The following is a 24489-nucleotide window of genomic DNA, read 5'->3' as shown; positions in this document are numbered from 1 at the left end:
CTGGAGGAGTTGTTGACCTTCGCTCAGTGTTTTAATACGTTCTTCCATGGTGTTCTACTAGGATACCACTTCTGACACCAAAATTGTAAAGAGTATTCTTTATGTGATATTAAATGAGTACGCTGAGACTGAAAGTAGGTGTTATTTTGTTTCAGAAACAACTTTTATTCAACATATATATAACTCTCTATATTCATTTTTTTCTTAGGTAAAAAGGATACGCTTTCATCTTCATAACAAAAGATATTCGACAAAAAATAAGGGCAAAAATACCAAATGAAAAGACACAAGACACCATTAGTACACTTTTAATAATGGCATTCATTACTCGAAATGCGTTATTATGTTGTTAGTATTTATAGGTTTAAGCTCCGTGGTCGTGGTGTTGTTGAACTGCTACAAGAAATAACTGTTCCCACTCAATGCGTATTCTAGGATCTGAAAATACTGCAAGTACAGGCGGATTTCCTCAATGAAGTTGTGGGTATGTTTGGGACAGATAGGCCAGGAAAACATGAAAAAATAGAAGGGTCTTCGCACACGGGTTAGATCTCCTAACAAAGAGGACAAATTGCTCTTGGAAGGTCGTGGCGTGAGGTTCTCCGGGAAGCATGGGTCAGTGGAGTAATGACAGACCGCAGGACCTCACACACGCTCCATCATGAGAATATTTCATGAACCAGGAACGTTGCTGCTCTAATGGCATCAGGATGGGAACGGGAACTTGCTTTGATCCATTGGGAAGATGGGCACACAACAACTATCATGTAGCGGTAGCCCTGGCATACTTAGAGCATGTAAACATAGTCGACATGAAGGTGTTGGAATTGTAAGGAACTCATGGTGACAACAGTAAAGACAGTGGGGTGAGATAAATGCCTAATCCAAACCTAAATCTAAGATGGGAGTAAGCTACGACCATCAAATAATAATATCCTAGTGGCGTCTTGTCAAATAGAAAGGGCCTAGACAAAAAACCTATTGCCAATCCTTTCCACTAAGTTACAGAAAGAGAGTGGGATAATGTTCACCAGAAAGGAAAGAAGTGCTCACAAAATGATAAGTCGGGATGGTATGGCTGGGTCTCCGTTCCCCACGTTTTTAGCATGGGACACAGCTGGACTTCTGAGCACAGCACACTCGTGGGCCCCTCCAGCTTGAGGGTCGCAATTCCAGTTCAACAATACCAGAACCTTCAGGGGTCAAGTCTCTTCTCTAAAAAGTCTTGTGCCTTAGAAGGCCTTATTGATCAAAACAATAAACAACAAAAGTTCCTTCAGTAATCTTGTACCATGGGCGATTGCTCTTCGCCCCTTGGATCTCCCTCTGCTGTACCCAGATCCTTCTTGCAACTTGGGCCTCCCTCCGTCGGGTTCACTACAGCCTTTCAAATGCAGCTTGCAACTTCCCACTGTGGACAACCCTTGGACGGGTTCACTCTTGTCGATACAGTGTTCACAGGTGTATTACTCTTCGCCCCAACTCGCAGGCATCCCTCAACCAGGTTCACGTTTGCCAAATATACAGTTCACTTTATGTTATCACAATGCAGGATTCACTCTCATTGCCTTTCCCTTTGGCATCCCTCTGTCGGGTTCACATAGCCATCTTTACCACAGCTCAAGAGTTTCCAACACAGTTCATGGTTTGCCTCAACTCAGAAAGCGTGGGTTCCTTTTCCCTAACTTTCCTTCAGCATCCATCTGTGGGGTTCACACTTGCCATATTCCTCAATGTTCACAATCTTTCCAAAGAGTGGGGGGTGTTCCCTTCCCCTAGCTTTCTTTTGTCAATGCATCAGAGACTTTCGATTGTACAAGGGATTTGTTGTAACCCTTGTAGAACCACTCTGACACCTCACGCCCACCCTTTCCTAGGGCCTTCTGGTACTTGCAGTTTCAACATAAATGGGGCCAGCGAGAGTCCTTTGAATGAGCACTCCTGTGGTGCCTGATCACTCTGCAGCTGGCCCTTCGCTGGACTTCCCCCAAAAGTTCAAACACACACATGTTCTTTGTTCTCAAGTTCTTGCGTTCATCTAAAATTGGGCTCAAAACGATTCGGTTCGCTATCAGCTTCCTCTGGCGCACTGATTGTATTGAGGTCGCTGGCTTGGCTTGCTTCTGGAGTCAAGGATGGTACCACGGTAGCCAGCATGACTCCCTGCCATGTTATCAATGCGGGAGACCCCGTGCACCGTTGACATCGGTTACTCCACACGTCAACTGTACTTCTTGGTCTTGTAGTTTCCTTTTCAGAGGCTTTGCAGGTCTGAGTTGAAAAGGACGCGGGCAGTTCCCCCTTCTTCGTCCTTCCAGGTCTTGCTGCCTTTCTCCTCTGTTTGAACTGCCGGTTTGGTGTAGCTGTTTCCTTGTGCGTTCGGCCTTGCTCATAGTGTTCTCTCATGCTCTGCCTTTTATCCCTGTGGGGGAGGTGAAGGGCAGTTGGGTGTGTATAATTACTGTCAATTGCCTGACTCTGCCTGACCCTTGTGTTTGGACATGTCGGATAAACGGCTCTGGTGTTAGTCCGTTGTCTCTTACGGTGTAAGAATGCGTTTGTGTGGAAAAGGGGCGGGGGGAGTTTCTAAATATCCTACAGGGTGGGATGGGCAAAAGGTGTTATAAGGAAGGGAGTATCGCATCTCAACCTTTGATGTCCCACTTCCACTCCCCGAAGACCCCTCATCCAGGTGATCCCCTCCCACTGGTCCATCCCTAGGAACTGGATCCAATAGCGATGCCCGTGTCCTGGCCACCTGGATAACAGATCTCTGGGGACTAGCGGGTGAGACACCTTCAAGTTTCTCACAGAATGGACCCACTGGGCGAGGTATGACTCGTGTCACTATCCTCAATGTATGGCCTGCTTTGAAACTTTTCCAGACTTTTCTAGTTTTTTTCATAAACTCTTTGGATCCCCAGTGCATGCATTGCAATGGCACCCACATTCACTGATGATAAAACAGGATCTGTTGTCATGGCATGTGATGCTGTGGGAAAATGTACTGTGGCAGTGCCGCATATGACATGGTGTGCAGCCACGTCTGATTTGAGACTATATTTTGACTTATGGGAACATTGGGATTGTTCAAGGATGGAATAAGGTGGGTGAACAAACACATTCTAGATATTACCTGTGTGGTATGGTGAGCTGGGTGTTGCGAGGGACAACCCCGCAGCACACCCATGAAAAAAGTACCCCGCAACACCCCGCTCACTATACTTAAGAGTATAGTGAGCGGGGGTTGTGGGGGAAACCCCTGCAGCCCCCGTAAAAGAAAAAAAAAAGAAAAGGACCCTGCGGTGCCGGTTCCCAATCACGAAAGTGAAAGGGAACTGGCGCCGCAGGGACTCAGCTTGAAGAAAAAGGTAAGTGGGGTTTGTTTATGTTGGGGGTGTGGGTGGGGGTGTGTTGAGCGTGTGGGTGAGTGTGTGTCATGGGTGTGTTGTGGGTGTGTTGTGGGTGTGGGTGGGGGTGTGGGTATGTTCGTGTGTTCGCATGAGAAAGGTGCAAACATTTCGTGGTTCGCACCTTTCTCTTGCAAACTTTCCGGCCGCGGGCAAATCAGCCACATTCGGATAACGTAGATCCGTCCCGTAGGACTCCATGAGGGAATTTGCCATCATTACCGGCACTGGCAATACCAGTAGTTGGCCGGTTCTGTTATGGGCCGGTATACATCAATATCAGCACTTCATTACCAGGCCGGCTGACTTATAATGAGGCCGATTGTCTCTTGTACCAGTTCTACTTTCTCGTTCTGTGCTCTGGTGCATAATATTTTGCTACTTATTATTTTTGTTTTTGAGCCAAAATTGGGTTCAATGTTTGCACTAGATATTGGGTGTTTTGTAATCCACACCAACTGGTTAGGTGCTTGGTAGTAGGTGTAGATATTGAAAATCGGACCTTGCAAGGCTCCACTTGAATATTTGGCTCATTGTGGCTTGCACTCTGAAGCCAACTTCTGCACAGGTCTCTTTAGGTAGATTTAAACTGGCATGTTGTTGAGTCCTCAAACCCCAAATGTAGTATTCGTATGCATATTGTAGCTGTTATTATACATACAGTTTCTAATGAGTTTTGTATTTTTTATTAACTGTATTTCAATTCAGGGGGGGGTCATTACAAGTTGGGTGGTAAGGGATTACAGCACCGGTAAGGAGACCGGTGCCGGTAATCCCCTACTGCCCAATTCCGAGGTCCCTTAGCGGGAACCGTAAGGGACGTGTGGTCGGACCACACGTCCTTTACGGGTCCCGCTAAGGGACCAGGCGCTAATAATGGGCTTGCTATTCGCGAGCCCGTTATTAGCACCCTCCCCATTCCCATTGAGCCCTGTATGGTTTGTTCAATGGGGACTTACCGGTCCCTCCAGGGTCGGAATGCACCGGTAAGTCCCCATTGAACAAGACCGGTGCCGGACCCGTTATTGGAGGCAGGCATGGCGCAAATATTTGCGTCATGGCTGCCTCCAATCTCGGAATGAGGCCCAGGGTCTTTTTTTTACTAATGTCTAGTGATGTTATTTCTGGTGAAGGTACATACGGTGACATCACTTTCTGTGATTCCATGGCTAGTAACGGGCACGAAATGTCACTTTCTGAGAGATCATTGAATATGCAAGTTAGTACACTCCTAAACAATGTAAAACATGTGAGAGCTCTGCTTTACAGGGACAAATGCTAGCATGTTTGGGACAATCAATCAAACAATCATGCAATCAATCACTCACAAGTGTGTCTTTACAGGGACTCATGCTGGCATGTTGAAGTAAAGCCATCACAGCGTTGTCCTTAAGGAGGCGAATGCTGGTATTTTGGTGCAAAACTCCCAGCTGGTGTTTCTTTACAGTGACACATGCTAGCATTTTGCGGCATGACATAACAGGTGTGTCCTTATAGGGGTAAACACTGACATTTTGGGGGAAAGCATTACAGTAGTGTTGTAAAAAGGGGCAAATGTTGGCTATATTTGAACAACGCCATCACACATGTTTTCTTACAGTGGCCATAGTGCTATTATTTTTTTGTGCTGTCTTTACTGTATATCTACAAAAAACTCTGACTATTGGCAGGCATCTGAGTGCCTCATATTGCATTTTTATCCCCATGCAGAGTTTCCAGTTTCTATATATGCTCTTTTTTGCGCTGACTAACCATATGACGAAAGACACTTCGCTCTATCGGTGACCAGAAATAATAAATAAGTAGCAATTAAAAAAGAAAAATAATTATGAATTAAATTATTGTGCACCTTTTAGTGGCATTGTCACTTTGATTTCTCTATCAGAAGACAGATTGTTTGGGCAGCTTCAAAAGTGTTACAGATAAACAAAGTTTTTTTTTGTAGTTTTAAATGTTTCATAGAATAAAGATCTTAATTTTGATACATTATTTTACAATTCTAAAATATATTCTACTGATACGTTAAACCCCTGTTTGGTAAATGTGATTTTGGTTGCAACTGTTTTTGGAAACCATGGTCAACCATCCCATGTTTTTCTTTTATGTTCCCCTCTCTGCCTCCACAATGCCCCCTTTCCATCCACATACCCTTTATTACCCACTAACTCAAACATATATATATATATATATACATATATATATATATATATATATATGCATACATATGTGTGTGTATATTTATATACACACACACACTTATGCAAACAGTATTTGTTGTCTAATCATCTTTCTGTGGCTTGTATCTGCTTAGAGTCACATGCTTTGCATAGGCCGCCATCTAGAGGTCGGAGCTGAGTGTTAAAGTGTGTTTTTTATTTGAAAAAGATGTATCAATGGGGGTGTACCTGTTGTCGAAGTATCCTTATCATACAAGTATGGGTACCCATGACCCCTCAAGTCTCAGTGTCCTCAGATGGTTTGTTTTTCTGACATGACGAGTGTAAAGTTTTTAGAAATTTTGATGTATTTTTTTTTTTCTGCCTATCATGTGGGGAGGTTGGGTGGGTCCATGGGACTGGGCAGATACAAGCCACAGAAAAACGATTACTGGGTTAGTAATGTTTGCCTTTTGAGGCTTGTTAAACTTCTTAGATTCACATGCTTTGCATAGATTAGCAAGCAGCACCTGCTGATGGTGAAGGGTGAGTTAAAGGAACATTTACAAAAAGAAGTTGTCAAACAGCTTGTCCCTCTTGAGAATCTGTTCTTGCATGTGTATGTATACAATAGTCTTGTTTGAAAATGTTAACAGAGCTCCACATTACAGGTTTACAAACAGCTTCTAGTGGTACATTAGTGATAAAAGTTAGTGTAGCTCCTTTTCTATGTGTAGAGTGTGCTTTTGAAATCTGTCTGCAACAACATTAAGTTGAGTGTCAATCATTGACTTGAATAGCAATCTTTGTAATTTATGACACCTGCACGTAGTCCCTCCACTGAAATGTCATTCGGGGTCATCACGAGTTGGCCGGTAACCCTTAAATGCGGCGGTAAAGCTATTACCGCCGCATTTAAGGGTACACCTAATCATGGGTTTGGCGGTATTTACCCCCAGCTCTGAGCTTGGTGGAAATCCGCTGGGAATTAGCCGATTTTCAATGCTATTTCTGTGTGGTAATACCGCCGATGGTAATCCTGCCAAAACTTCCCCATTGGTTCCAATGGGGAAGTACCGTTCTGCCAAACCTGTGATCTGGCGCTAATAGCGCCGGACTGGTTGGCGGTAGCGCTATTAGCGCAGGCAGTACCCCGGCAGGAATACCGCCGGGATACCGCCCAACTCATGATGAGGCCCATTCTCAGATGCATTGTGAGCATAGGCTATGTACTATATTCATCTGCATCACTGAACATAGCCACTAGAGTTGTCTTCAGCTACACCCTGCCCTCCACTATGTATTACTGTAGCAAAACCCTCTGCTGAACCCTACTTCACCTTACGCTCTACCTTTGAGTTGAACTCAATTACAATTGAGTAGGCCTGTGTTGCGCTAACAGCTCATTGACCTTCGAACCCCTCAATCTTCTCCCTCCAGTGTGCAGCCTCTGTATTATAAAGTTTCCATTTTGCTGAGTATAGCCCTGTATTGCATTTAGCTGAATATCAAGATTGAATCTCCTCGTCTGAGAAATTGACTTCTAATTTTACTCCCACTCAAGAGCTATGAGACGCCTTGTCACAATATTTTATCACAAAGATCGATACCATCCGACAAAATATCGCCTTGATAGCTACTACAACTTCTAATGCTGCAGATAACTCTTCTCATCCTGCCACCACGCACTCTGCTACGAAGAGTTGGTCAATTTTTCCCAGATTCTCTGAAGAGACAGTTTTAGCTGCCATTCAAAAAATTAAATCCTGCTCTCCTTCTGATGCCACCCCCTTACGTATTATGAAAGACATTGCTGCAGATCTACTTTCTGAGATTCACAGTAGCCATTAATGATTCCTGCCAAGTTGGAATGGTACTGCAGGAATTGAAGGCAGCTAGGGTAATACCCCTTTTGAAAAAACCATCATTGGACCCCACAGTTCTATCTAATTTCCGTCCAATTTCACTTCTCCTTCTTTTATCTAAACTCCTAGAGTCACTGGTGTCTCCTCTGCTCTCTACTTTTCTTGAGTCCTCTAATCTTCTGGATCCTGCTCAGTAGGGCTTTCGACAAGCAGAGGCACTGAGAGCATACTGGTCGCCATCCAGGATGACATGGCCAGGCTGGTGGATGCAGGTGGAGTGGGCGCCTGATTCTGTTAGATCTTTCAGCGGTATTTGACACGGTCAACCACTCCATTTTGCTATCCCGCCTTGCCCAGTTAGGGATAACTGGGCAAATACTGGCCTGGTTCACGTCATTCCTGCCGGATCGTACCCATACCCTCTCTATGCCACCCTTTCTTTCTGCTCCGTGTCACCTAGGTTGTGGAGTTCCACAAGGCTCCTCATAGTCTCCAATCTTATTGAACATCTATATTTGGGCCCTTGTATGTTTGATCTGCTACTTCGGCGTCAGATGCTACTTGTACGCCGACAACGCTCAGATACTGACCTGACTAGATCTCGATCGGTCTGAGGTGTCGTTGTGCCTGCAGGAGTGTCTGACAGCCGTGGGAGCGTGGATGCACTGCAATTGGCTCAAATTGAATGGAGACACAATTGAGGTGATGGTGGTGGACTGTCCTCCTAATCCCACACTTTGGGTGTCTTCTTTCTGGCCTGTATCTCTGGGTCCTCTCCGATGATGGTCGGCAAAGTGAAAAATCTGGGGTTATCCTCTCAGCATCATTATCTATGGACAAACAAGTTACAGTGCTGTGCCAAGCTGGCCACTTCCAGTTAACATTTTTAAAGAAGGTCCTTCCCATGATTCCTGCTTCGCTCCATCCGCCAGTGGTGGCACCCATGGTGATATCGTAGTTAGATTACTGCAACTCCTTGTATCTGGCTCAACCTGAGGGCCTGATTCAACGGCTGCAACGATTGCAGAGTCTGGCGGCACGTGTAGCTACTGGCACGGCTTTTGTTGCACACATATCTCCTGTACTTCGCGTCCTTCATTGGCTTCTGGTGACCCAACGGGTCAATTTTAAGGCACTGTGTATCGTTCATCGCGCCCTTCATGAGCAGTGCGCTGAATACATTCAAGCTAAGTTTACCCGCTACCATCCTAGCCGTAACCTATGTTCCATCTCGGCCGATCGGTTGGTGGTTCCAATGTATAAGCGGGCTCGGGTGGGTGGTTCAGGCTTTTTCCGTAGCTGCTGTGGTTCAATGGAACGACCTCCCGCTTCCTATTATGAACATTTCAAATTACTTAGCTTTTAGAAAGGCCATAAAAAACCTACTTATTTTAGGATTATCTGCGCTCTGTCCGCCTGCCGCCGCTTTCCCATAGCGCCAAGATACCCTTGGGTGATCGTGCGTTCTAGAAGTACTGGTAATATAACATAACATACCTGGACTTCGGTTCTCTGAGGGCGTTCAACCTACAGCAGGTTGGGAACATACCAATGGTGAAAGATGCTCTACAAATGACAAGTAGCCTTACTAATACTACTACTACTACTATTTTAGGGGTAAAAGGTACCGTCTCGTTTGACAGAGTGTAACAAAGTTGGATATGATATATGACATGATAGGTTCTTTTTAACGCGCTTAATACCCAGAGGTTTCTAAGCGCCGAACCGGGGATTGAATCTTTGTTGCTCCGTGTTGTCTTGCATCCAAGGCTAGCATGTTGCCCCTGAGCTATCCTCTCGATCCATCTTGCAATGGTTGCTTTAGTCACTGGATCACCTTCTCTTCCTGTTGCCACTGACACAAAGAATTGGTTTGATTTTTTTACTTCTTTGATTCCATTTATGTAATGCATGAATGCTTGATGGACGTTGAGCATACCAATGCACTTTCTCCTCAGTTTTTGTGGATTCTCGAGGAATGCTTGCAATTCAATGAATTTGCATATGCATTTTGTCGAGAACCTTGGATGTGTGTTGTGAGACAGACATTGTATCAAAAGATGATACAGAAAACAAGAGTAACTGTTTCTTAAAACTTGTATTTAAGGTTTTGGGTTGGTTTAATACCTGTCTTGCCCTATAACTATGGTGGGGGTTTCCCTACCTAAATAATTTGAAGAAAGTCTACGTCTAAGTACAAACCAAAAAGCTGTCTGTGTCAAAACCTATGCTTGCCCACACATCGAATACTAAACACAGTGTAGGGATGTTCTTAGTTAACTAAACCATGGCCAAAAACAAATATGGAGCTACCTCTGGCTCCCTTCCCCAAGTTCAGGATACAGTTCCATTATATATTTGTTTCAATTAATTCACCTAGCCTTGGGATTCCCTTCCCCAAGTCCAAAACACACTTGTTCTTGACGTACAATGTTCTGTTATTCTCAAAATGTTCCACGAGAGCTCAAGGTTCCCTTCCCCAAGCTTAATGCACTTACAATAGTCAATTAGTTCACAATACTCAACAAGAGCTCAGGGTTCCCTTCTCCAAGCCCAAAAGCACTTCTCCTCAAGGTTCAATTATCACAATGTTCAAGAGGAGCTCAGGGTTCACTTCCCCAAGCTCAAGAGCACTTATTTCTTAAAGATCAGCGTCCAAGACTTTCTTTAGCAATTGTTACAGGTTGGTTGGGGCTCCCTGGTCATGGCGCAGTTGACAGATCGCACGGTCCACCCACTACAAGTCACATAAACAGTTGACCTTGCAGTTTCTTAATTGGTTCCTTAACTGGGTTCTTACTTGGTTTCTTATTTGGCTACTTTCTTGCCCAAGCTTTTAGTCCAAATATTCACTAGTAGGTGGACTTGCTTTCTTTGTCACCCTTTTTCATATATTCGATTTTGTTGTCTCCCACTTCTAGCCTCTTTCTCCTTTAAACAGGTTTTCCAGATTCAGCTTTTGCTCACACTTCACTGCTCCCCCTCTTCTGCTGTTTTCTAACAGCTCTTGATTGAGTTTTTGCTTGTAACACTTTAAATTCTCATTCAATTGTTCAGAGACCTTCATACGAATATGATTTCCTTATACTCGACTACTGTTACCTAGTTTCCAGACAGTCCATTGCTGGCATCACATTTGCTTATTCTCTTATTGTCTCTAGTTCAGAGACTTTCAGCTGCATGCCGGCTGCACGCGACCACTCAGTTACAAAATATTTCAACACCTTTCATCAGCAACTTTCATTCACTCATGTACCGGGCTTCTTGAAACTCACTGGTCGTGCTGCTGGATTTCCCGGCCTATCCGCTCACACGGCTTCTTACACCTGATGTCAGGGTCTCACCTTCTGCCACTCAGACACGCCTGGGCCGGCTTTCTTGCCCAGGAGAACGAGCACTGCTCTGCCACAAAGAAGGGATCAACCCGCCCCACTGTTCCTTTCTTCTGACCTTGTAGGTGTAAGGTAGGCCCTAATTACAGTAGTACCCCTTAATTAGACAGGTACCCCTAATCACTCTCACACCAGGTTAAAGCTCACCCCTCTAGCGAATTAAGGCCAAGCGTCTATCTTGCCAGGATAATAAATGTAATCTTTACAGAAATTAGGATAGGAGCAAAGAACTCTGCTGCCTGAACGGTGTCCCTCAACCATCCCATTCTCCTGCAGACTGGAGCGAGACAGGAGCTTATATACTCTTGACTTGGCCACTCGATACTGGCATGGCTCCATCCAAAACTGTCCTCCTTCCATACAAGGGATGCTCCAGTCTTCCTTTCTTCATGGTCGGGTTTCTGTTTAGGACATACTACTTAACACATTGCTAGCATATGCAAGAATACACTGTAGCTCATGTTTTTCATCATTTTCCTACATTATGAACCTTTATATATAAAAACAAGTTCCCCTCATGCTCTCCCTATTTCATTCATTCTCCTCATGTTTTTTATCTGATCCAGTAATTCCCCTTAAACCCTTGTTTGTCATGATTCTGCATTGTGTGCATGAGCCTTAGCCTGCCTGGGCCCTTGACAGACAGCAAACAGCTGCTGAGTTGCGTGCTGCTCTGCTTGAGCTAGCGAATACCACGGCAATGCCTGTAGTCTATTTTTAGTGCAGGCCATATTCCTTTTGGGAGAGAGCCTGCTTCTACCATGCTTTTTAACATTTACCAATGTATTCAGCTAATAGTTATTTATATTTAAATAATAACTGTCTTCTGTTAGTGCGTGCCCATGTCTGCGTGGGTGATTATATTTGAATGAAAACAGCTTTTCTCAGTGCTCCTCCTCCCCTTTGGTCTCTTTGTAGTACCTCGAAACAGTCAAAAGAAGTATTCCCTAATTCTAAAGCGCTTGGGAATGAAGGAAGGCGCTGGCTCCTTCCTAACATTCTACCCTTTCGTTACTTCTTCAGTAACAAACTCATCACCACCCGACATATCTACAACCCCAGAAATATTAGTCTGAGTTTTGCTGTTTATTGTATGGCAAGGTATTTTAGATCCCCCAACTGATACCATCATCTTTGCACTATTAGGCACTATATTAACACAACATCAGAGACCTGATTGGAACGCGCAGAAGAGGACCAAGAAGAATACGATAACAGGAACCAGTATTTTTACTGCTGCCTCCAGCCATGACGGGACCCAATCAAAAGCAAGCGATAGCCAATCCGTGTTCTGAACTCCACCTTCTTTTTTCATTTGAACACCTAGATTGTGCACAGCCTCGATGACGTGGGATAGTGACCCATTATCAGCATCCTCCGGGGGTACAAAAGTGCAGCAGCTGCTTGTACACCAGGAGCCAAAAAAAAAGATGAAAAGAAAGTCTCTGCTGAGCTAAAAAGACGATACTCATCAGGTATTCCTCTGAGCGTTGTGGATGAGCCTTTTGAGATATGGGGCCTCATTATGACCCTGCCGGTCCGGAACCAATGGTGGCAGTAAATCCACTGCCACCGTTGTTTCCGGACAGGCCGATTCCGATTTCTGCAGGTGGGAGGTGTCACTCCCGCCAGGTCTGACCTGGTGGGAGAAACGCCAGCCACCTGCAGGGCGGAAATGGAAACAGCGGCTCCGTAATAGACAGAACAGGTGTTTCCATTGTCCCCATCCCCACAGAGTTCTATCGGACTACATGGGAATGGGGATTTACGGAATTCCGCCTCCGGAATTACCGGGTCACGGGGGTTGTAATGCCCCGATGATTCTGGCAAACACGGAGGCGGAATGGTATTTTGGGTCCGGCGGCAGCCTGCCGGTTTTTCCGGCACAGCTACCGCCGGACTCAAAATGAGGCCCATAGTTTGATTTCTTCTTTATTCCCCACTGTTAAAATCGTCCTTTTTCTGACCACATAACAAATTCTTGTGTGATCTGCAAGTTTCCTTCTGCTTCTTTAGGTGCTGGAGTGGCTGTTGGCACCTTGACAAGCATTTCTTCTCCCTATAGGCGTTTTTCTGGGATTACTAGTTGCACTGAGTGTGGGTGGTCAGTGAACTCTTGCCCCTCCTTGAGGGTGGGAAGTGCAAGTAGGCTTGTTGGCCACAAACCCAGTAGTAATCCATCACAGCTGCCGTACCTTTTCGTCATATCAGGGATCACAAGAGTGTGGTTGCACTGTGTGTTTGCACCAACAGGAACTGTTCCTTCATTGCTAAAACAAAGTTCACAGTCTATGTCTCTATGTATTCGCACTAGCTTCTCCATTGTTGCAATCCATGTCAGCCTTGTGATGTATTGAAACCATATTTACACACCCACATTCTCTACATGGGCTATTGCTTCTCTGCTGTACTCAATCAGTCCATCTGCCGGGACCGTCACTGTGGTGCCCTGCCATTTGTTGTTGACATGTGCGTAACCTCCGAAGGAATAATATGGTACTTGTAGAGACTTTCGGTATTTCGTATTGCCATTGCATAACGCTGGGTCTAGATCAATGCTCCTCAACTGCACACTGTGTGCCCGGAATTTGTATTTATTTGTATTTTGTATTTATTTGTATTTATTTTATTTATAAAGCGCACCAGGCCCAGGGGCATACGGGCGCATAACATAGGATACAGTCAAAGTAGGGGCTCAAACAATGAGGTGCCCGATATAGAACAATTTACATACAATAGAGTACACGCAATACAATAAATAGGAAATTTAGGCTAGCTAGCAGAAGCTGTACAAAATGACGAACAGTGGGGGAAACTACTAACGCGAAAGTGGATAGCGACAGGGTGAGCAGTTGGTGCAAGGCATCAAGGTTGATCTTGGGAGGACAGCCAGGCTTTGGCTTTGCTCTTGAAGGCCAAGAAGAACGGTCCTGCTCTGAGAGGGTTGGGTAATGTGTTCCAGAGTTTAGCAGCCAGGACTGGGAAGCTGCTTCCGCCTGATCTCTGGAGGTTAAAGCGGGGGATAGAAAGACAGTTGACTTGAGCATTTCTGAGTGGTCTTGCGGGGGTATGTAGAGAGAATCTACTGGCCGGATAGCTAGGTGCTTGGTTTGTGATGCTTTTGGGGGTTAGTGCTAATGCTTTGAGTGAGATTCTTTGGTGGACTGAGAGCCAATGGAGACTCCGTCTGGAGTCTGAGATGTGGGATTCCTGGGGATGTTTAATGCCGCTCTAATGGCATTGTTTTGAATAATCTGTGATTTGTTGATGTTGCATTGGTTGGTGCCGAGATAGAGAGCATTGAAATAGTCTATCTGGGAAAGGACTAGGTATAGGAATGGTCGGCATGCCGTGATGAGCTTGCAGGTGTAAGATGCTGCGGAGGAAACTGCATTGATTTGCCTGGAGAGTGAGAGGGCGGAGTCGATATAGATTCCAAGTGTTTTGGTGTCTTTGGTTACTTTGATGGTGTTACCATCAATTGTGAAGGCTTTGAAGGACGGATCTAGCTTGTTAAGTCTTTGGTGAGAGCCTAGGATGAGAATCTCTGTCTTTTCATCATTCAGGCACAGTTCATGTTGTGCCATCCAGGCCTGAATGATTTGGTAAATGGAATTGATAGCAAGCGTGTCAGTTTTATGACCACCAAAGATGGGGATGAGTATCTGGGTGTCATCAGCGTAGGTAGTATATGTGACACCCAGATAGTCCAGTATGTCAAAGAGAGGTTTCGTGAATACGTTATAGAGTGTTGGGGAGACACACAATCCTTGTGGAACCCCACAGGTGACCGGAGCAGGGTTAGCAGTGGCAGAAGGGGAGAAGACTCTCATGGATCTGTTTTCCTGGAAAGAGGTGATCAATGTCGTGGCTTTATCCGAAAAGTGGGTGGCGGTTTTCAGGTGGCGGCAGAGGATTTGGTGGTTTACTAGATCGAAGGCTGCAGAAAGATCTAATAGGAGTAGGAGCACTAATTTACCCTTATCCTTTAGGTCTTCAATCTGTGTTTTAAGATCTAGGAGGGCGGTTTCCGTGCCGTGTCGGGAGCGGAAGCCTGACTGCCTAAGTCCCAGGAGATTGTTCTTCTCCAAGTAATCTTGGATCTGCAGGTAGGCCGCTCGATCAAGAATCTTCAGAAGGAACGGGACCGTAGTGATGGGCCTGTAGTTTGTAAGGATATTTGCGTCCAGAGTAGGTTTTTTAAGGAGGGGAATGACCCAGGCATCCTTTAGGTTGTCGGGGACAGTCCCAGAGCTGAAGGAGGAGTTTATAAGGGAGATGATGAAAGGTGCTAGACTGTGTGAAGCTTCCTTAATAATTGAGGCTGGGCATGGGTCACCATGACAGTTAGAGGGTTTGAGGTTGTTGATAATGTGCTCAATTTCAGGGATGGATAGGAGAGCGAAGCTGAAGGGTTTGATATTGCCAGGAACGGTGTTGGTGTTGGCCTGGAAGGTTTTTTGCTGCAGGCTAGGTTGCAGGCAGTTTTTTTTGTTGTTGATTTTAATTTGGAGGTTGGCAATTTTGTCGAGGAGGGACTTTTGGGTGATTTTAGTGGGGATACTGAAGGTGATGAGGTGATGGTCTGTCCAGGTACAGGGCTGGTTAAGTAGGATGTTGGTGTCACAGTTTAGGGTAGCTAACCAGTCGAGAGTCCTACCCTTTGAATGTGTTGGCGAATTGACTTGTTGGGAGAAGCCTAAGTTGAGTAGCAGGCTGTTGATGTCGTGTGCAGGGGCATCGTTGGGGTCTAGGTAGCCTAGATTGAAGTCACCAAGTACTATGATTTGGGACTTCGTCTTGGTGTTGTTTGTAAGGATGTGGGAGAGATCTTCAGCGAATGACGATAAGGGACCAGGTGGTCGGTAGATAAGGTGGAGTGTAATCGTCTGATTGGGAGTAAGGGCTAGCTTTACTGAGAGTATTTCAGCAGAGCTGATATAGGGAACAGTGGTGAGACTAAGACTGATGGTGTTTTTGTGTATGAAGGCAATACCACCTCCTTTAGATTGACCAGTGTTACGGTCACTTCTTAAGATAGTATATCCATCAGGGATCGCTAGTGATAAGAGTAGGCCTGAGACTGCATGGAGCCAGGTCTCGGTAGCAGCCAAGAAATCAAGGTCATGAGTGGTGATGAAATCGGCCACATCAAGTGCATGTGCAGTGAGTGACCTGGTATTAATCAGGGCGGCCTTAAGGGGCACTTGGTGGGTCTGAGGTTGGGTGCTCACGTTAAGATTGGTGCTTACTCTGGGTGTGGGGGAGCGAAGGGTGGGGGCTGATTACTCTGTGTGGTGTTGGGTAGCCTGTTGGCTGATATTTCTGCGGTGGTGAGAGGCGTGGGGGAGTCTAGATCCAAGTCTGAGATTTCTCAGGGGCCCCATGCAGGGTTGGTTGGGGGTAGGTTTGGAAGTAAAGTGTTCAAGCCAGAGGGCGGGGGAATTGAGGTAGGGATTACTAGCGGTGACAGTAAATACTGTGGCCAGCAGAGGGTTTGGTGGCAAGGTGTGGCGTGGGGCGCCAGTAAAGCATGGTGCAAGTGGGAGAGGATGCATGATGGTTGCCAGTTGTGACTGGGCTGGGCTGTGCTGCGCTGCGCAAGGGAGTAGGTAATTTGTGGGATGGCAAGACAATGATGAGGTGGTAGGAGTGGTGAGACTGCAGCGTCGGAGTGGACCTATCAGTAGAAATATGGTGAGGAGGAGGTACAAAGTGCAGTGGGTGCAACCAGCTAGAGTGGGCTGGTTAGTCATAGTAGTGGGATTACTGAGAGCAATTTAGGAGATCACTACGCAATGTGCAGTAGAGTGGCAGTGAGTATACTTGTATACAGTGCAGTGTTTAAGTAGGGCAATAAGGCAGTAACCAGCTCAAAGGCTGAGTATAGTACCAACAGGGGCAACAGATTAGGCAGTTTAAGACAGTAGCGACTCAGAGGTTCAATGCAAAAACAAGCAGGATCATCATGTGGACACGTGTAAAATGCAGTATTTTTTTTTTTTTTTTTTTTTTAAACGTTTTTTATTAAGGTTCAACCAACAAAACAATACAGACCAAATATACAGTACAAAACGCCATAATACAGTTTCGAATGTGTATAACATACAATTTGATCTCTACTCCCCAAAACCCACCCCCCTACGAGCCCATCCGGTCTGTTCACTTTGTGTTCACGCCGCGCGGTGAGGTCTGTTCTCCTTTAGAATCTGCCAGATCTGGCATCGTTCCAAACAATTCCGCTATCAGTGATTTCCAAGCCAGCAGGGTTCCCACCTCTTTTTCCCCTCCCATCATACTGGACTCCTGCCATACTATGGTCTCTACTTCCGCCCACTTCTGCAATTCCTTCCACCATAACTCCCCCTGTGGTTTATGACAAGCCTTCCACCCCATGGCGATCCTCCTCTTAGCCAGCACATACGCCAAGTCCCTCAATTTGTTCACATGCTTCAGCTTCTGCGATCTAGGGAACCCTCCCAATAGGCAGGCCCAAGCTGACTCTACGACCAGCGTAACTCCTTTATCCGCCAGTTTTGCCGCTATCTCGCTCCAGAAACGCCCAACCACCGGGCAGGACCAAAACATGTGTAACATGTCAGCCCGTTCTTCATCACACTTGGGACATGCTTGTCTACCTGCGTTTTTAAACTTTGATATCCTCAGGGGCGTCATGTACGCCCTATGTGTAATATATAATTGTATCTGTTTCAGCCTAGCATTCCTCGACACCTTCTGATGATACCGCAGAGCCCTCTCCCACATCCCATCCTCCATCGGGCCTCCCACCTCAGTTTCCCAATCTAATCTGAGTTGCGTTGGTTCTTTACCAATCCTAAGCATCAGCATGTCATATAATCTTGAAATCTCATGCCCTCCCTCTGTTACGTCATATATAGTGTCTATAATACCATCCGGCTCTGCTTCTAGAATAGTTTCGGGCCAAGTCTTCTTGATTTCCCGCGCCAGTCTATGATATGTAATATATTGACCTACGTGCAGCCCTGTGTCCTCGCCCAACTCCTCAAAACTTATGATGGCTCCCTCCCGCCAAACATCTCCCACCGTTGGTGGTTTCTAATCCTCCTCCGCAGTTGCACATCTCCTTTAGCCAGTGCCACCAGTGGTACCTGCGGGGAGCACGGAGCCGGGATCTCCATCATCCTGCACGCGCGGCGCCAAATCCTCCACCCAAGCAGCATCATTTTGGGGCGCCCCTGCATTTCTGTTTCGGATAGCCAGATCATCTCTTTTAAGTAAAATGGGGCACAGTCTGCACTGAACAATCTGGATTCGGGGGTATTTTCATCCGAGAGCCATTTAGCAACGTATTGCAGTTGGCCTGCTACATAGTAGGCCTCATAATTGGGGACCCGTATCCCCCCTTTTTCGTAAGAGTTTTGCAGTTTCCACAATGCCATCCTGCATCTAGTTCCCTGCCACAAAAAGTCCCTGCATATACTATTAAGCTTGACAAAAAACTTCCCAGGTATGAGGTATGGAATGTTCCAGAAATAATGCAGGAGTCTGGGCAAAACCACCATCTTAAGCATTGCACTACGTCCCATCATAGCTAGCGGCAGCTTCCCCCAGAATTGCATACTTTTCTCTATTTTCCCCACAGCTACCTCTGTGTTGTGCTTATGTTCCTGTTCAACCGTATGATACACGTCTATCCCAAGGTACCGGAAGGTATCAACTGCCCAAGGGGCTTGCAACACCGGTAGCTGTTCCACCGGGAGACCCCTATATTTACCCAGCGGGAAAATCACAGACTTCTGTGGATTCACAGCTATTCCAGACAGCCCCGCATACCGATCCATAACCTCCAAAATATACTGGAGATTCTCCTCCGGATACTTCAGATACAATAACATATCGTCTGCATATAAAGAGATCAAATGTCGCTCCCCACCCACTTCGATGCCTATGATGTCATACTGCTGTCTGAGGTATATAGCCAAAGGCTCCAATGCCAATATGTATAACATAGGGGACCACGGGCATCCCTGTCTAGTACCTCTGCCTAACTGCCATCTCTCTGAAATGACAGCTCCCGTCTTAACTCTAGCGAGCGGCGCACTGTATAACATCTTTGCCCATCTTACATATCCGGGCCCCATTCCGTATTCCGCCAGAGTAGACAGCAGCCATGGCCACTTAACAGAATCAAAAGCCTTTACCGCATCCAAGGACACTACTGCCAAGTCGCCCTCATTTTCCCCCGCCCATTCGATGACTCGGTGGAGTCGCCTGTGATTGTGAGTTATGTTCCTGCTTGGAACATACCCCGTCTGATCCGGGTGTATAAGTTTGTCTATGACTCTTCGCAGTCTGCTCGCCAAAACAGCTGTTAAAATCTTAATGTCTTGATTCAGCATTGACAGTGGTCTGTAGGGGCCACAACTGTCCCCAGGCTTATTCGGCTTTGGGAGCGGGATTATAATTGCTTCCCTTAGCGACTCCGGCAGCTGTCCCGTCTCAAACGCTTCATTCAACATATTCAGCATCGGAGGGAGCACCTCTGCCATGTATGCTTTATAAAACTCGCTCGGAAACCCATCCGCCCCCGGGGTCCTACTAGTAGGCAATTGTCTCACCACTGTTTCTAGCTCTTCTAAAGTGATTGGTGCATCCAGCTCTTCCCTCTCTTCAGCACTTATCCTGGGCAGACCTATATCTTCAAGTGTTTCTTTTATCCTCCCTAGATTATCCTCCTCAACGTCCCCATACAGCTCTTTGTAATACGTGGCAAATTCCTGATTAACTCCCTCCTGGGTGTCCGCTACACTGCCATCATCTCTTGTTATTGCTCTGATGGTGGATCTGGGGGTTTCGCTCTTATATAACCACGCCAGAAGCCGTCCTGTCTTATCACCTCCCGCGTGCTGTCTCTCTATATATTTCTTATAATTCAATTTGCACAACCTGTCCCAGTGCTCTCCACACTTCTGTTGAAGTTGAAGTATCCGCTCCACATTTGAACCAATATCGCCATCCTCTCTTTGTGCTTTTTCCAAATCCCCCTCCGCCTCCTGCAGATCAGCCAGGATACCGCCTTGCAGACTTTTGGACTTTGCTATGGCCACGCCTCTCAACACTACTTTAAAGGCCTCCCATAACGTGCATGCCGAATCTACACTACCCGTATTCTCCTCAAAGTAATTTATGATTTCCTCCCTTACCTCTTCTTTAAACACAGGATCCTTAAGCGCCTCCGCTCGGAGACGCCACGTCGGGATCCTTGCTCTTGGAGGGCAGTATTGCCAGCTAACAATCAAGGGCGAGTGGTCCGACAGGACTCTCGCTTTATATTCCGCCCACCCCATTTCCATTATTATGTCCGATGTAGCAAAGACATAGTCCAGTCTGGTGGACAGCTGTTGTGGGGCCGAATAGTGAGAATACTGTCTTTCTCGGGGGTGCATCACTTTCCATACATCAGTCAAATCAAAATCATTGAGTAACGCTCGCAACACTCGTGCTGCCGGGGCTGGTTTTTCCAACTTCTGGTCCGATCTATCCACCCTTGGGTCTAGTACACAGTTGAAATCCCCACCCCAGATTACCGCACTTCCCATGCACATACCAAGGTTAGCACTCAAGGTTCTAAAGTACGTCGCTGTATTCTGATTGGGAGCGTATGTATTGATTATACTTATTTCTCTGTTCTCTACCAGGCCCCTGAGTATGACCATCCTCCCGTCTTCCTCAGCAGTTTCCTTTAACCCGTGAAAGGGGACATGCGGGGCCACCCAGATAAGGACCCCTCTAGCATAGGCTGAGTATGTTGAGCCCACCACCACTCCTTTCCATTTCTTCTTGATCATTTCCAGTCTCTCTTTTGTCAAGTGGGTCTCTTGTAATAGCGCGATGTCTATCTTTTGTCTTCGCAAGTATAACATAACCTTGTTTCTCTTCAGATAACTGTTGAGACCCCTAACATTCCACGTGATTATTTTAAGGTCCCCCATGGCTTGTTACATTTTCAACCCCCACCCCAGCCGCGCAATCCACTATTCGTACCTGTTCCCGTCTACATAGGCTCGTATCCCAGTTCAAACTTCCCTTAACTGCACACACCCCAAACACCCCTCCCTTCCCCTCATCCCACCCAACCACACCCATCTCCCCACGCCTCCCACCCCCCATTTTCCCTCCAAACCCCCCTAACTCCCTCCCCAACTGTTGCCCAGCTCCATCCCTGGATCTCAGGCTCCCCCGCATCTAGCGCTTTCCTGGCTCCCGCCTGTACTCACTGCTCCGCGGGGTAAGGCCGCCCTACTGGCTAGCCTGCTAAGACTATTATGGGGGGATAGGGTGCTCACATCCTGCCGCTCCTATTTGCTATAAACTCAACACACTTAACTGTACAAATACCCCATATATTTACGTTTTGCTATATTCAAGTCCTTGTGTCCGCTCCAGTCCATGAGATCTACTTCAAGTGCCACTCGTACCCAGTGATGTCCCTCAACCAGAGCCACCACCCACTTTTTAAATGGATACCCACTGCACATCCTGCCCGCTACATGTAGTATCTCAGCCACTTATCGTATTACTCTTGCGCTTGATCCGCTCCTTGTTCCGGACAGCCCTGAAGGTCTAGCCAGGTCGTCGCTTCTTCGGGCGTGTGGAAAAAAAACATCTTGCTCTTATGTATCACTTTTAGCTTCGCGGGATACAGCAGCATATATTTGATCCCTATCGCACGTAGCCTTCTTTTGATCTCCACGTAGCTGTACCGCTGCCTTTGGACCAACACTGTGTAATCTGGATACGCCGTGACAGTGCAAGATGCCCTCTTAATGGTTCCTCCTTTACGGAAGTATTCTAAAATCTTCTCGCGATCCTTATAGTTCAGTATTTTCGCTATTATTGGCCGGGGAGGAGCCCCCGGTTGTGGCCTCCTCATGAGGGCTCTGTGCGCTCGCTCCACAGCAAAACCTTGCGAGAGATTTTCGGCCCCTATTTCCTGCAAGAGTAAATTCTCGACATAGTCAGTGGGGTCTCGGCCTTCCTCTCCCTCTGGAAGACCGACCACGCGAATGTTGTTTCTCCTCGCTCTTCCTTCTGCCTCCTCTGCCCGATTCTCCAGGTTAGCTACCTGTTGCTTAAGCACGTGAACCTCTTTCGCATTGCTGCTACTAGTGTCCGTGTTGTTTTTTACCGCACTTTCCAAGCTACTCGTCCTCTCGGCCAACGCTCTGACATCCTGTCTCAGCAAGGCGACATCGATGCCCACTGCATCTATTTTGGCTTCCAGGGAAATGCGCAAGTCCGCCATCGCCAACCCCCATGAGTCTTTTAGTTCCGTGATAGCCGCCAAAATTTGGTGGTTTTCGATCGTTGTAGTGCTCTCCATTGGTGCTGACGCGCCCCTTGGTGCTGCGGTCCCTGGGGACAACTGCGTATTGGCAAATGCTTCCATTGTGGACTGTCTACCCTTACTCTTGGTTGCAGTCCCTCTTCCCGTCATCTTGCCTGCGGTAGCTTGGTTTCTGACGTGTCGGCTCCGCACTACTATATCAATGCAGACCCAGGTCCCAGAGAGCTGCCCAGGAGAGCTTCCATACAGGCCTGCGTTCGCCGGGCTATTCCTGGAATGGGTTGTGCTCTCCCACGTATTGGTTCATTGGATTGACCGCAGGGATAAGTTCACCTCGCGTCGCAGGCATCCAACTTCAGGGCCATCCGCCCAATGTGCACAGTTAGGTATGTCTTGCGCAATCTTCCTCGCACCCTACCCTGTGCAGTGCTTCGCTGTGATGCTGGTTGCACTTAGGCTCTGTTTTAACACGCTCTAGTGTACCATTTGGCAGCGTCTACCAGCACAGCAGTACCATGCACCATGCTCCCACGGCCCCACTTATGTATCCTCGCTGGCTCACCTTCCCAGTAGTGTCGTGGCTGGGACGGGCTAGGCGTTCGTTCGCTTGCATGGTGGCGTTTTGCGGGGCAACCTGTGTTGTAGCGCCCATTTAGGCAGTCCAGCATTCCACCCGTACTTCGCCGATGGTGCCCTTCTCACTTCTCCATGCCCTTTCAGCGCATCTTCCATTGGCAGCCTCCTAGTGCCTCAAGGCCTGCCATCTCCTTTGTGAGGGGTTGCTTCCTTGCGACCCCCACTCAATATTCCTTTCTTTATCGTGCTGCACCCTGATCCACGTTCTGGGCGCGCTATGTGGTGCACCCTGTCTTGCGGGGGGGTTAGCACCTCGTAGTAAAGCTCATTTTACTGGCAGGTCATAATGGTTGGCAGTGTCGGTATCCTTGTTTCCTTAGGTTCGTTTGGCTGGAGTTCCCTTTGTTTCTTATGGGGCACGTCTGTGTATCACTGCCACATTTCCATTATGCGTGCGCCCGCTATGATCCCTAGTCTTTTACAGCCGCTTTTCGTTTCGGCTGCAGAGGTGGCCACCGGCTGCGCCCGGTACCGCCGAATATATCCCAGTTCACGGGCGTTCCATGCCCTCACTGCGGGCCCCCAGGCACCGCGGCACGTCGTGCTTGTTCCTCCTCCAGGGCAGACTGCTTTGCAGTCTCCGACTCCTCCGGGGCAGCCCCCCGCCGCCACGTTCTCGCGGGTGCTCCGGTGCGAGCAGGCTTACTCTGTCGGGCTTCCCAGTGCCCTGTTGGGTGTGTGCTGCACGGTGCCTGGCTATCAACCGTGCCTCCCTGGGAAGCGCCGGCTCCTCTGACCACTTCAGCCCGAGCGACGGGCACGGTCTTCACTCCCGTGGGTTCCTTTGTCCGCGTCTCGCCGCGGCACGTCGTGCTTGTTCCTCCTCCAGGGGAGACTGCTTTGCAGTCTCAGACTCCTCCGGGGCAGCCCCCCGCCGCCACGTTCTCGCGGGTGCTCCGGTGCGAGCAGGCTTACTCTGTCGGGCTTCCCAGTGCCCTGTTGGGTGTGTGCTGCACGGTGCCTGGCTATCAACCGCGCCTCCCTGGGAAGCGCCGGCTCCTCTGACCACTTCAGCCCGAGCGACGGGCACGGTCTTCACTCCCGTGGGTTCCTTTGTCCGCGTCTCTCCGCCATTTTGAGATTGGCTCCGCAGCGCTCACCAGCAGCATCAAAGTTCTGTAACTTTTAATGTATCAGTCCAGGCAGCACACAGCAACGTTCTTTAAAGTCCACATATATTCATAACGGTGCGATCACAATTTCTCGTCGGAATTTTTGTTTCACATGCGTGCGCTTGTACGGATCGATGTCCGGATCCAGGAGCTCACAGGAAAAGCCGCCTAGTCCATGGCTGCCAAGCCACGCCCCCGTAAAATGCAGTATCAATAAAAATGGGCAGTTTAGGGCCGCAGCTATTCAGGGGTTCAATACAAAATCAAACAGGAATACATCATGTGGACACTTGTAAAATGCAGTATCAATAAAAATGGGCAGTTTAGGGCCGTAGCGATTCAGGGGTTCAATGCAAAATCAAACAGGAACACATCATGTGGACACTTGTAAAATGCAGTATCAATGAAATGCACAGTTAAAGGCCATAGCGACTCAGAGGTTCAATGCAGTATCAGACAGTGGCAGCATATGGACACGTGCAGATAGTAATTAGACAATTTACTGCAGAAATAGCTCAAGATTGATAGTAGTATCGGACATGGGTGGCAAGTAAGCATATGCAAGCGTAGCATTTGTAAGGCAGAGTGG

Source organism: Ambystoma mexicanum, chromosome 5p, assembly GCF_040938575.1.
Source record: "Ambystoma mexicanum isolate Mex_15411 chromosome 5p, UKY_AmexF1_1, whole genome shotgun sequence".
NCBI classification, from domain to species: domain Eukaryota; kingdom Metazoa; phylum Chordata; class Amphibia; order Caudata; family Ambystomatidae; genus Ambystoma; species Ambystoma mexicanum.
Note: the sequence above shows the minus strand (reverse complement) of the source record.